Source organism: Triticum dicoccoides, chromosome 3B, assembly GCF_002162155.2.
Source record: "Triticum dicoccoides isolate Atlit2015 ecotype Zavitan chromosome 3B, WEW_v2.0, whole genome shotgun sequence".
NCBI lineage: Eukaryota > Viridiplantae > Streptophyta > Magnoliopsida > Poales > Poaceae > Triticum > Triticum dicoccoides.
In genome coordinates, this window is record NC_041385.1 from 699,958,068 (window position 1) to 699,970,613 (window position 12,546).

The window sequence follows — 12,546 nt, forward strand, 5'->3', positions numbered from 1 at the left end:
TAGATATGACGGACGCGGTCCAAAAATTATTGTACGAAGTATTTTTCTCACTTTGGGTTGATGGAGCCACGTTGTGGGCTTGATAGCTGGTTGCTTTTGGTCCAGGCGGGAGGGCTCTTTGCACATTCGGGTGGGCTTTATACCCGGGTCTAAATGGAACCGGGAGGAGTGACCGGTCAAACACTCAGCTTCCCTCCCCCGAAAAAAAAAACTCAGCTTCCCTCCCCCGAAGAAAAAAAAAAGACCGCGTTGTGGCACTGCAACCCTATCATCTTCCCAGATCCATCTCATCGGCTTCTCAGCACTATCGATTCATTTCTCTCACCCTCTTCATCTTCTCCACCGAATCCCTTTCTATTAATCTCCACACCGTACTATGCCTTCTCCGACTCATATGATCTTCTCAACGGCCATCTGCAAGTCAAAAGGCGAAACACCATCATTGTAAGTGACACAATGCATCTGATGTGTACTCCCTTCATTCCTAAATGTAATGTGCGGACGAGGATCTCCTGATGTTGGCTAACCTGCCATTGAGACACTGACACATGGATCCCACCAAGCGTGAGGCCTACTTGTCAGCGACCCAAAGGCAGGGTAAGGCAGGGTTAGCCACGTCAGAGGATTCGTGTCAGTAATGTGCATAGAAAGGAGCTCATGTACCAATGTATGTGCTGGCGTTATAATTTGGACGGGAAAACCCTCAATCTTGTTGCAGACCCATGTGCCCACTGCGTCAATAGACTACGAAATTGGAGAAAAGCTACCGTGCCCTCCCATCATCTTGGTCTGTCCCATCCCATGTGTACGAGAGAAAATAAATAAGGTAAGGAGGCGATGCGTTGGGTGGGTTGGTGCAGGGTTAATTTCGTCTAAAATTGGTCTGGACTCAAACTACGCACTACATTTTGGAATATTCTCAAAAAACTGATGCGCATTATATTTAGGATTTTTTTTAGGAAAGGAGGACGACCCCCCGGCCTCTACATCTGGGAGATGCATGCGGCCATTTTATTGATTATTCTGGAGGACCTTACAGAGTAGAACAACAATATACCTGAATTCGTCATCTCGGCAACATCTGCCGCTACTCCTATCCATAAGATGAAGAGGTGCAAACTGGGTCACATACCCAGACCTCTCACCTAAGCCTAACATCTAAAGTCGGAGGGCCCTACTGAGCCACATACTGGGTCCCGGGTACAAACCGGTCCGACGCACTCACATGTGTCGTCGTCGCCATCTTCCACTGGTCCATCTTCAGAGCAGATTGTGGTGTCAACCTTGGCAGGTCCTCCGCCATCGATGCCACCACGACACCAACAACGACCTCCACCTATGCAAGTCCATCTCCAAGCAACAGACATAGATCCATGCTAGGATAGGGCTGCTATATTTACGAATGGGGGAGTACATATGATCTTTGTTCGAAACATATTTTTTTTGTTTAATTATACCTCTCACTTCCATGGCATGACAAGTTATAGGGGATCACACAGTTTGTAAGCTATTTATTAGCCCAAACTACTAATGGTGTACTGATTTATACTCCTTTCGTTCGAAAATACTTGTCGAAGGATTGACCGAAGCACTGCAGCTAGTGCAGTATATAAAACACACGCGCGCGCACACACATTTACTCGAACGGAGTACTACTTGAGGCTGCTTGCCTTGTATTGAAACTGGAATGACCTGATTACAAACCGATGGGCATTGGCCCTTTATATAGTTGTACATACCGACTTAGGTAGGTCATAGCTGACGTATTAGATGTTTCGAGCTCACTGCTTACGTACTACAGACCTATTCGTTCCTAAATATAAATCTTTTTAGAAATTTTACTGTAAATTACATACAGATGTATATAGACATATTTTAGAGTGTAGATTTATTCATTTTGCTTCATGTGTAGTTCATAGTAAAATCTCTAGAAAAACATATATTTAGAAACGAAGGGAGTAGGTTTCTAAGTTACGATTGCTCTTGCCAGTAAAACCAATTTTACTGCTGCCGACATGCAGCCATGCATGTGTCGTAGACAGGGGGTAAAGTCCACACTATTGTCCTTGCAATTGCTTCTATGTGGCATTTCTTCTTGACTAGCACACCGAGTTATTTATATCCTCGATTGTTTGCCCAAATGCATCATGATTGATTGGTTTAATTATAGGCTTGTTCTGCAAGGTGCGCCACAAACGACCTTGCCACTGGGCTACTGCCCAGTCCTTGAATGTAGCCGGTGTAAACCCAAATATAACCTCAAGACACAGTTCCCCCCACTTGCTTATATTCTTCCTTCTCCAAGCAGCACCTGCATAGCGCACATTGCTTCGTGCGAACTACGACCAGACGCAGGCGCTAGCAAATATCAACATATTTATTCAGTTTTATGAGCCCACACACTTGTTAATTTTTTTGTCAGTTCTATTGAGCACTTTGCTACAGTAGTTTTTTACTCTCTTTTTCACGGTTACCATTTGCAATTTCTGATGTTTAATGATGTGATGTTCTTACCAATAGATCTTCATGGGTAATGAAGTGTTCGTTGTGATTCTTTATTCTGTTTTGCATCAGCCATTAGCTAAGTGCGGAAATGAAGATCAAGAAATGTGTTGCACCCTTTCTCATCTAAAAAGAAAGTTTTTATAACATAATCTATATATTTTAATTCCAGTTTTTACCTTAGTGCATCTACCCTGGTTGACAACGCACATCTTCTGCATGATTCATCCTAATTCTTCAAACAATGATCAACCGTCTTCTTTTGCCATTTCAATTACAGAGTCTTGGGAGGAATACAAGATGTAATTGCAACGCTCAAGAACACAAAAAGATCAAGTATTCTTTTACTTTAAAATGTGAGTCCATGCCATAATACACCGCTAACAAATTGTCCGGCGACCATCCATTCTTTGGATACATTGTTGACTACCAAGACATCCACAAGCAACATCAAATATATATTACTAAGAATATCTTTCATGCTACAAATTGCTATAATTTTACCATACAATACATATTGATACCACGAATAAATTTGAATCAATTGTATATGAAATCTATCACATTGTTAATTATTATCACCTCTATATGAAGTCTACCATATTATTGATTTAAATTGATATTGTCTTAGTTATGTGGACGTTACTCAAAGTTCACAACAAATTCCTGCCACAACGCGCGGGGTACCACCTAGTTTTAATAGAAGTGAAATCATAGTATTATGGTACTTCGAGGAAGAAAAACTGAAGTTTGCAAATTGTCTTAACCGCAAACGTGGTTCCTTTCCTACCTCTTATTTGGGCATTCCAGTTAGTGACTCTTGGCTTCTGATGGCATGTGCCCGCTATGCTTGGTGCAAGAGGACCGGAATCTCATTTTCTTCACCTGTGTGACTATCCAATTTGTTTGGAGCTGTATTTGGGAATTACATGGGAGCAGGTGTTGCCACTCAAATTTCCCGGATTTCTTCAGAGACCTTCAAGCTTGCTCTCCCTTCGATAGACGATGGTTATGGCTGGTTCTCGGTGGGATGTTTTGGACAGTTTGGACGATCCACAGTAAGCAAGTTATTGAGAAACTAATTTTGCCTTGCTCATCCATTGCTATTTATAGACTATTTGATTTCCTGCAACAATGGAAGGTCCTAAGCAAGCAACCGGGCCGTGAAGCCCTCGACGATATATCTACTAGACTTCGCTCCCTTGCACAACGCCTGACGCCACCGCCTCCGCATGATCCGGACTAGGGTCCCTGCTTTTTTATGTTTGAATGCGTGTGTGGGCTTCTTGTTCAATTGGTGCCCCCTAGCCGACTAAGTTCTCGTGTTGGTACTTGGATCTTGTACTTTGAGAACCTTGTTGCTTGGCGGTTGCTTTATCTATAAAGCAGGATGAAAGCCTTTTTTTTTAAATGTCTAGCAAACTACAGCCGCGTAGAATGAACCACGGCAGTGTGTCTTAACCGTAGTCCCCATGCGTTGAGGAACTCTATGAACACCGAATAATCTCCTTTTACCCCGAAAAAAAACCGGATAAAAAAAAGGAGAACCAGTAGGCTGACCTCGGCGTCCGTTGTGTCGTTTAAAATAAGTGCACTTTACCACATGTCATATGTGGTAAGCTATGTAAAAGAAAAAGCAACATATCAAATAAGTGCACTTTTAGGGGTCCCTATCCTGATATATGCTCAACCGTCAAAAGAAATTCAGACAGTCTTGCAAAAGAAAAACAGACAGACAGGTAGATTTCTCAATGAAATATATCAGAAATAACGAGATAAATCCTCACAAAAAGACCCTGAGATAAATGAGACATTTTTTTTAAATAAAAATGAGACCTTTGCTACACGTACCAGCTCTAGTCGGCCATTTGACTGTGTTTCAAAGAAAGAACAGGCGCTAGATTCAAAAAAGAAAAGAAAAGAAGAAGAACAGGCGCGCTTTCCCGTGGTTCGTTTTCATCTTCGCTCCAGAAAAGGAAAGGAACAAGAAGGCAACCCGGCCAGAGAAGCAAAGCTCAGATACAAGACGCGTCATCCCACTACCACTTTCCCGATCTGAACTCGCCATCGCCTATTTGTACCGCGATGAACCAAATCATTCAAACACTAGAAATCGAATTCTCCATTCCAGACCCCTGGGAGTCGCCATGCCTCGCCAGAGCCTCAAGGCCTGCAACCAGGAGAACGTCGTCATCGACCTTGACGGCGACGACAGCAGCGACCAAGGTGAGCGCGCGATCGACGACCAACCTGGTCCTTTTCTCTTTCCATCCGCTTGATCTGCTCATCACGGTGGTGTTGGACCTTGGGCGTCCCCCGTGATCTTCTCTGTTGGTCTCTGAGACTCTGATGGTGTTGCATAGAGTGGTGTATTTTTGTTCGATGGTTGGTAGGATAGGTGCAATATGGCGCTGCTCATTCCCGTCTTCTGTTCGGATTAGATTAGATTAGGTTTGCTCCTTGTTTAACTTCTTGCAAACGGAGAAGGTTCGAAATAGCTCCTCAAATTATATTTCTGGGCGGATTCTATTGGTTATTTTAAACGACTGCATGCTCCATGTTTGGATTACACTATTGCTTCTTGGAAACGGACAGGAATTCCTAGGATCATTAGCCGGTTAGATAGAAATCATGGTATTAGTTTGGGTGATGTATTTTATACGAAATGGATGTTTAGAGGGTCTGGTCAGATATTAAAAACATCGATTAATATCTCGCTCTGAATCAAGGTTAAAATTATAGACCTACATATGCATAAGATTATTGAAAGGTCAGTAGATCCAATGAGCCATTTTAGTGGTTTATTCAGTTCAGATTAGTCTTTCATATCTAGAACAATGGTGATTAGATGTTCATGACTCGGTTTCGTGGTGAGATCTGGTGCTTGCATAGATTAACCATCGAGGGCATAGAGAGCCTTGGCGTTGTTGTTTAATAAATTTTTCACCTATAAGTAGTATGTATCTTTGTATACATAAATTTGCCAAGTTCTACTAGCATCACCACATCTAGGGGTTAGGGCAATGGAAAGGCTGCTTAGCTAGTATTCAAGTACTAATCAGTGGTGTGGTCGATCAATTACCACCGTTTATAACATCTAATCACTGTTCATAATTTTGTCCTGTTTCGGTAGCTTTACAAGATTTGATAGTTATGATTTTATGTATGTGACGTAGTATGACTACCAACTCACTCGTCACTTGTGTTTAGCTAAACTATTTTTGATGTTGTTTAACTTAAAGTTGGAGGTTTACTAATCATTGGAAATTCTTATCTCTTATCTAATTTCAATGGCCTAATTCATCATGTCAATTACAATACACCATTTGTTTAATATGGCTGCATATGTTTTTTTAGCACAATCTAGGAGTTTACCCGATTATTAATTAATTATGGAATATGATATTTTTTAGCTTTTGTACCGTTTCACTGGATATGTTTCCTAGTGCACAGGAGGATCACATTCTAGGCTGTTTAACAATCATACGCTGGCATTTCTTCCACAAGGGAAATTATTTTGTCATCTAGGAAGCAAATCACTTCCTCTTGATTCATTATACCACTATTTTAGTGATCTGAATGCTCTTATATTTCTTTACGAAGGGAGTACTTTATTATATCATTGTAAACAGTAGTAACTTAGTTCACTGGTCATGAACCAGGGTTGTACCAGTTTCTTTTAACAGAAAAATATTGATCTTGTAAGTGCTTGATTTACAATTTTTATATACTTTCCCATATACATATTGTAAACATGATGACTTGTTGTTAATTGTGCAACTGTTATGTGTTGTATCTTACTTTAGTCTTACGTTCATATGTGGCTTTTCAAGATGATTTTACTACACAGTACAAAATAGTTACACAAGGGTGTTCTTTTTTTAATTCACGCGGTCTAACATTGTGTGAGCGTGTACGCGTGTGCGTGCGGGCACATGCATGAGTGTTATCTCCATGTCATTTCTATTTTTCCTTGTGTAGAATGCCAAAACAAGTGCTCCCAGACAAGCAAAGGCAGAGAAGTTAAGACGCGACGGAGCTTGAAAAATGAACTACCCTCCTTTCAAGATAAAACCCCTCTAAAAAAAGGTCAAGCCGCATTAGCAGGAGGACAAAACAAATAAAGAGATGCTAGACACTCGTATTTTTGAGTTGTGCATGGAGTATGTTCTGTCTTTGTCTTAGGTTGTTAGTTTTCATTTTCTTTTGATTGGAATGTTAATCTTATAATGTACTACTACAACTCTCTATGTAGGGATGTTTGGTCATGCATGGATATTAAAAAGAAGAATGATTATGCGTACCTTAATCCGTTGTGGTTTAATATGTACACCGACTGGGATGATAAATCAAGAATCCTTAAATGGATAAAAGCTAAGAAGATATTCACAAGACAATATGTATTTGTACCTATTGTTATTTGGTATGTTACTCACATTATGATCATGCAGAATCACTTATTTGATCCGCATGATACCAAATATTCACTTTGTTGACTACATATAGGGGACACTGGAGCCTTCTTGTGTTGTGCAATTTTGGCGAGACCAAGTACTTGGGTACTAAGAAGGGGCCACGCATGCTGCTACTGGATTCACTTAAAAAGGTGAAAGCGAAGAGGTTACAACCAATCATCCACAGGTTTGTTCACTTTATTTTCTCTCTCACTAAGCCATCAAAATAATTCCAAATATGATACTCTATATGTTAGCATGTTTACATATTTTGTTGTAGCATGGTTTTGCATGTAGGCAACTCAAGATACTAAAATGAGATATGTCTTTTATCTATATATATTGGTAGCCCAACAAGGTGTTTAGTATATTGTGCATTAATTGTAGTTGGAGGTTGCATGGAGTGGGCGTCAAAAGCGCCCTGATATATGCCTTAGTTTACGTTCACATAAATGTTTTATTTACTCGTTTGAATTTTCTATAACACATAATTGTCATCCTTATTCTGAATGCCCTATATTTATTAGCCATTTATTGCTGGTGTATACCAGATTCATTGTTGATATTTTAAAATTCGAAGAGCGGGAAGAGTTAGAGCAGTTCATAAATGAAGTCGAACTTGAGTTTCCTAAGGTATGGTGTTTAACTTCTGATAGTCGAACTATTTTTCATCTTTTGGAAAAAAATATATCTATTATTATGTTCTACTCCCTCCGTCCGAAAATACTCGTCGAAGAAATGCATAAAAATGAATGTATTTAGAACTAAAATGCATCTAGATACATTCATTCCTCCGACAAGTATTTTCGGACGGAGAGAGTACATTGTTGCTTCTTAATTATTTGGATTTCTGTTATGATACTTAAACAAACTTGTAGGTGCCACAACAAAGTGGAGTAGATTGTGGTATGTATGTTCTTTACTTCGTGTACTGTTTTCTCACGATCGAAAAACTGGGAGAAGATTTGAGCCATCTGGTATATGTCACCCGCTTCAAACTTTACACAACATTCCTGTTTGTGCTTCACAAAGTCTTTTACTAATTTGTTTGTTTAACTGATGACTTTGTTCTAAGGATGCCTTGTTCGATCCGGAGGAACTGGAGAACCTAGAGGAAATACGCATAGATATTCTTTCATACAAAGAGTATGCTTATCCCTACCGTCTTTATTTAATGGTTGTTAAATTGTGATCTTATTTCCCTTGTACTTATCTGCAGGAAAATGGATGCAAAAGCTGCAGAGTAGATTGCATGTCAAGATTGCTCCGATTAAACTGTACCACCTACTACTTGTTATTGGGTAATGGCAGATTGGTGCTGTTGATAATTAACATCATTCTATCTTCTCTTATGCTTCCTGCTCTTGTGTTAACTATCAGTGGTTTTTCTCTCTTACTCATCAGGCAACGTCATCTTGACCAACAAACCAGAGTTCATCTTCACCAGTGGCAAGTTTTGAGGAAATTTGAAGACTTCCAATAATAAATTAGTAATACATTCTATGCAAACAGTCAAGACAAAGATGGCGGATAGTCAAAACAGATAGCTTCAGTGACAATCAGCACCCAGTTCATCATAAAGATTTACACTTGTTTCCATTCGTTCAAAAAATTAAGATACCAGTGTAAGTGCATTTGATGTTTTTTTTTTAAACTACATTTGATTTATCTATTTTTTTTAAAGAAGGATTACCCCGGCCTTTGCATCCTAAAGATGCATGCGGCCATATTATTAAAAAGTGACAGCGAAAAACAAAGTCTGAAATTCAGTACAACTCGTAAACGGAGCAAAGAGAAAAATGAAAACATTCTGCATTTGATGGATTTAGTTTGCACTTCTGCATTACCAACTTATAATTGCTGCATGGAATGTGATCGATTATAACCACCATTTCCTTTCTGGATGGATTATTTATGCATTGTTGTTCTTTCATGCGTATGCATCGAGTTGGTTATGTAATCAGAAATTAGCAGTATATGCTACTCCCTCCGTTTCAAAATAGATGACTTAACTTTGTACTAATTTAGTATAAAATTTGGTCATCTATTTTGGAACGGAGGGAGTATATAATATGTTCCGGCCGGTAACACTTCTTATTTTGGTAAGAAGTGGAAAGTAGCCACAGCGCTCCGTCTCTAGCATTCATTCAGTAGGGTAGGACAGTAGGAGCAATGGTGGACCGATCCACTGCTGGGCTGCATGCCTGCATCATGCATGGTGTGTGCTGGATTGAGTTGAGATCCTCCCTCCGTGCTGCGATGTCTTCCGAAGTTCCGATTCCTCCACGTTCTTTTGTAGCTCAGCAGGATATTTACTCAAGATTGGTCACGCTACCGCCCCACTCATATGCGCGCTCGATAGTCACACAGCTAGTAGAAGCTGAAGCTCAGTTCCATACCTGGACGTCAGTACTCAGTGCAATTGTGTTTGCCTTCGCGTCCAAGTTAGGACAGCCGAAGATTACGGATGTTTTTCTCGATAAAGAACATTTCATTCGATTGATATATCGAGGTGATACAACCATATTGAAGAATGTTCGGCCTCTGCATAGCGTGATGCACACAGCCAACATGTCCAACAAGCCTAAAAATAAATATCGTTTTACAGCAAAAGTAAATCAGTCCGGCCTAGGATGGGGCAACGCCTATCCGGAGATTACACCGCCATCCATGTTGGGAGAAAACCTTCCTGGCTGTATGCTCCAGCCGTGTAGACGCCATCATAAAAAGGTCTCTGTCCTCCGGCCTCTGCAGGATAGACCACGTACGGAGCCATCGCGTACACGCATGGATAACCTGCACAGGAGATGAAACACATTTATTGTTAAAAATCACATCATTTCTGATGAGCCACAATGCCCAACATAAGGCAGCCGCTCCCACGAGTAGATGTGCAGAAAATTGTTTATCCATACCCGCCAACCAATTGCCGAACATGTTACGCGCACTACGTGGGGGATATAGATTTGAAGCTACTTGAACTATGGCCCAGACTACACGAGTAAACTTACACCCAAAAAGTAAGTGTTTGATGGACTCGTCATGTTGGCAAAAGACACATGTCTTGCTACCTTGTCAGTTGGGTCGTGCCAAGTTATCTATAGTTAAGATGACCCCTCTGTTTAGAAACCAGAGGAATATCTTCACTCTTAGGGGAATTTTGAGCTTCCACAATTGTCACGAGAAATTTAAGACAGTTCTTAACATTTTATAGGGCCGCTGATAAGCGAATGTCAACTAGAGTAGCTCCGAGAGAAAGTGAAATCATTAGTTAAGAGATACCTCTTGGCCACTCTCACCTTTTCTGGTGGTCTTGTCGCAGTTAGAGAGTTTTGGTGAGATTTCTCCCACGTGCACGAGAAAGGTGGGTTTGTTAGTACTATTTTATATAGTTGATTATTTAAAATGATTTATCTCTTGAACCATGCGTCCAAATCATGAACCGTTTTCACTGTTTCATTCTTCGCGTTGAGATCTTCAAAACTAGATTCTATATTGATGGGTTTCGAGAAACTTTTTGGGAGGAATTTGTGCTCCAAAAATTTACTAAACCGTCATTTAAATGTAGTAACTCGTGTTTCACTTTTGGGAAGCATAGTTTGTACTCCCTCCGTTCCTAAATATAAGTCTTTGTAGAGATTTCACTATGGACCACATATGAATGTATCTAGATGCATCTTAAAGTATAGATTCACTCATTTTGCTCCGTATGTGGTTCATAGTAAAATCTCTTCAAAAACTTATACTTAGGAACGGAGGGAGTACTTCTCAAACGAGAAGCATAGTTGTGCTTCACATGGAAGCACACCAGTGCTCCACTTTCCCTTTTCACACAAAGCACTACTGTGCATTCCTTTCTCGTAGAAGCACGCATGAGATTCATGTGAAAGAACTATTGTGCTTCACACGGAAACATTACCGTCTTTTCACACGAAACACTACTTGTGCTTCACGCTCCTGGTAGACAAAAAAAATTAAAACAAGAGAACTAATAAACTGAAAAAAAAACATGAAACCCAAGAGAAAAAAAACAAACATCCGATGCAGGAAGCACCCATCGCGCGATACATGGCGGCGCTGGAGTGCTCCCTCGCGTGGGAGACTACCCACTGGAATCCCCATCTAGGGGTATCCCTTAGTTAGTTGCTCCCTTTGCGTCTCGAGCGAACCTTGATCATTCCATCAGGTGTTTGCTCCATGGTTGGGTCCGCGCGACGACAGCTGGCCCAACAATACAGGAGAGCATGCCAGAAAAAATTAACTAGGCTAGGCCAGCTGTTTTCTAACCAAAAGATTGCCAACAGTAAAAATATATTTCTTTTGATATATTAAAGTAAGAAAACTACTCCTTCCGATCCATATTAACTGTCGTTAATTTACAACAAAGGGAGTACATAAATTTGATAAGAGAAAAATGCATAAAATTTTCAGGCCTCTAAAATTGCCATTTCAAAAATAGTTGTCAGAAAAATGAAAAATGCATAAACATGGCTATAACGACACAAAAGTAAGTTTGCCAATCATTATTAAATCCACCTATGTGTAACATTTTTTCCCATGTTCAAGATTACACATTCATCGATAAATATAAAACAAAGAGAAAATGCCATGAAAAGAAGAAAAATCCACCTATATATATGTAATATAAATATGCCATGCTACATAAAAAAATCCATGGTACATTCAATAAATTTTCCATGGTATATACAATGGATTTGCCATAGTGCAAAACATGAAAAATGCAAATGCATGAAAAATTGCCATGGTATTGTACAAAAAACGTGCAGTGCTAAATTTTCATAACAAAGGCAGGTAAGGTGAAGACGAACAGTAAGGTTATTTATACTTACGATTCGGCCAGGGACTTCACCCTGGGAGGTCTCTTGGGGACGTGCTCGGACTCTGAGTCTGAGCTGTCCAAGAGGGCCAGCTTCCCTCTCTTCGGCACCTCCCCCTCCGGGTCTTCGGAGGCAGTCCTCTTCTTCCTCCTCCCCTTGTGGGGGGAGTCGCTTTCCACCACCTCCTCCTACTCTTCTTCCTTATCTCCCTCTTGGGAGGAAAGGACTTCGGTCTCTCCAGGCATAGTGTCCGAAGGACCTCTACGGTGGGGGCCACCCTTGGCTTCCTTGCCCTTCTTCTTGGCCTTCTTCTCCGGCGCCTGATAAGGCGCCGGGACCAGCATCTCTGTTAGCTGGGGTGTGGTTGGGCTCTCTAGCAGCGGTGCCGGACAGTTGATCCGCTCCGCCTTTGTTGTCCAGCCCCGTGCGGAAGGCAGATGATAAAACCTCTATTGATTAAAACATAAATCGAATAGGTCTTTGAAAAAATTAATGCTTACCTCTGAGGCCAGATTCTCGATGTCGAGCCCGATGTCCTTGGTTTTCATCGGCCAGCTCTTCTGGGCCTTGAAGAGGAGCTTCCAAATTTCTTCGTGTGTCGTGCCGAAGAAGTGCTTCAGGGTCCGCGGCCCCTCCGGATTGAACTCCCACATGGGGGAGGCACGACGTTGGTAGGGAAGGACACGACGGAAGAGCATCACTTGAACCACGTTTGTGAGGCCGATGTTTGTACCCAGCATGTTGGTGATGCG

General features: G+C 41.0%; 1 pseudogene; it reads left to right on the top strand.

Annotated features, from left to right (window-relative positions):
* The first annotated feature begins 4,649 nt into the window (after window positions 1-4,649).
* Window positions 4,650-8,203, top strand: LOC119279821 (annotated as a pseudogene).
* The last annotated feature ends 4,343 nt before the right edge of the window (window positions 8,204-12,546 follow it).